Source organism: Penaeus chinensis, chromosome 26, assembly GCF_019202785.1.
Source record: "Penaeus chinensis breed Huanghai No. 1 chromosome 26, ASM1920278v2, whole genome shotgun sequence".
NCBI lineage: Eukaryota > Metazoa > Arthropoda > Malacostraca > Decapoda > Penaeidae > Penaeus > Penaeus chinensis.
The window spans coordinates 12,308,514-12,311,013 of record NC_061844.1 but is presented as its reverse complement, the minus strand read 5'-3'; positions in this window follow the sequence as shown (position 1 = coordinate 12,311,013).

Here is a 2,500-nt window from a genome sequence, read left to right as displayed (position 1 = left end):
ATATACATATATATATGCACACACACACACATGTGTGTGTGTGTATAAATATATATATTTTTTTTTTATGCAGCCATTCATTCCACTATTGAGGGGTAGTGTCACCCTTGCCCGATTGGATGCCCTTCCTAATTAACCGCGGTTCGGCGCGCTAACATTTGTGCCACTATGACACCACACCTGCTTTTGACTTATCAAGTCGATATGTCGTTTTCTCGCCATGAGATCGGGCTCGAGCGAGCAGTCAGAGGACAGGCATTTTTTACGACCGCCGCGACGGGGAATTGAACTCGGGACCACAAGGGCCGGAGTCCAGTGCGCTAACCACTGGACTATCGTGGCAGTCATATATATATGTATATATATATATACATACATACATATATATACATATATATACATACATACAAACATATATATGCACATATATGTATATATACATATATACATATATACACACATATATACACACATATATGTATGTATGGGTGTGTGTATATATATATATATATATATATATATATACATATATATATACATACACGCACAGATAAACACGTGTATATGTATATATACACACACAGACAAACACGTGTGTGTATATTTTTATATAACATATATGCAGACAAACACGTGTGTATGTGTGCTCTGGAAACATTCAAAGTTGAATTACTTTAAAACACTGGCGCTTAAAATGGGATGTTAAGCTACATTTAAAAAAAAGTATGAATGCAGCATATTCGTCATTTCTTTGTTCTGAAGCAAATAGACACTAAACAGACACAAATGGGATTGAGCAGTAAACTACAGTTGGCATAAGCTATGGTTCGTCTGTGTGGAGAGGGGGTGCACAATGCTCATGAGAACAGCCACTCAGCTAGTAGCAATGTCTTTCATCTTCAACACATGTTAACATTCATATATTACTCGCAAAACTATGTGTTGTTTACTTACCTGCAACTGGGAAGTTTGGATATGGACAATAGCGTGCTGCTAATAGTAACCAATCACCATTTAACTTCCCAATGCATATGGTGTGTTTATAGAGCCCTCTCAGTTACTTGTATCAGATTTTAACAAACTCTAATTAACGCTCTATAGTACTGCATGCTTTTTGTCTATTTAGTTTACATTCACTACGCACACACACAAATATAATAATAATATTATTAATAATAGATAATTATAATGGTAAAAAGGCTGCATGCGAACCATTTATGCTATTCTTGGGATGCGATCCATGGTTCATATTTTCATTTTTTTAATTAGAAGAGTTTAAGCGAAACATGTTTCATTATAATCTGTCAGTACCCATTGTGTGAAGTTATAGATTACATTGTACGTTGACCAATTAGCGTCTTAGGGCGTGGCCTCTAGGCAGACATGAATAATGTGGCTATAGCAGCTAAATGCTCTAAACTTGTTCCGAGACGTCTGATAATTTCAATAAGTTGTAACACGGTCCTTGAACATTTTAATCGGTTTCAGCAGGTTAATCGAACGACATATGATCTGTTAGATCCGTGTGTCGAATACCAGTCGGAAACAGCACAATTCCTTTAAAGATGAGCCTGCCTCCCCTCCCCGCTTGCTCACGCAGACATAGAAGCGCTGTGTGACCTGCTTGTATACCGTCGATTCCTTCTACCCTGAGTGTCAAAGGATTAAGGATTTGTCAACTTACGGTAAATCAATAGATTACGTTAAAGTTAGTTAACTTTTGTTGCCATGCGTCTAAAGTTGAGGAATGTTTGATGCAGCTCACAGCGACATGTGTGTGCCTCTGGTGCTAATATAACATAAATCTGCTCGGGACACATGCTCTAATTACACACTCGTTGCAACAGGTTGTAAACACGTCGATTTAATTGCGGTTCTTACTGCAGTATATTCTCCAACCACAAGCCAATAGGGGGTGTAGCTCCCTTCTGAGTTCAATTACTTGGTGAAAGAATATCGAGTTCAACTATAAACACCACAAACATGAAATGAAACATAATTGCCTCGTTGACATTCAGGTGCGTCTTTATACATGGCATTGCATTAAAGGGGCCACGCTATCAAATCCTGTTCTTAAAATCTTTTTTTTCAAGGTTGAAATCACTCTCTGTAGCAAACTTCCCTCTGGCTTCAGGATAACTCGCCACGGTGATAACGTTCTCCCCATTGTACGATTTACGAGACAGGACCTTAAGGACGGTTTTTGTACCTCAGGAATTGGCTCTTCGATTCCCGTGGCTCCCCTTCCCTTAGAGCTCCCCCCCCCCCTGGCCTCGAGTGACTTTGAGGGGCTTACTAACTTTAATGGACTCTTCTTGACTCTAATTGACTCTTACTGACTCATATGGATTCTTCCTGACTCATATTGAGACTTGCTGACGCTCTGAGAAGGCGTCTGACTATCACCAGCCGTCTGTAGATATGATATATATCTTAAACTCCAAAGAAGTATGTAGGTTTGGCCAACTACTTTCAGAATCTCTCTCTCTCCTGCATTTTT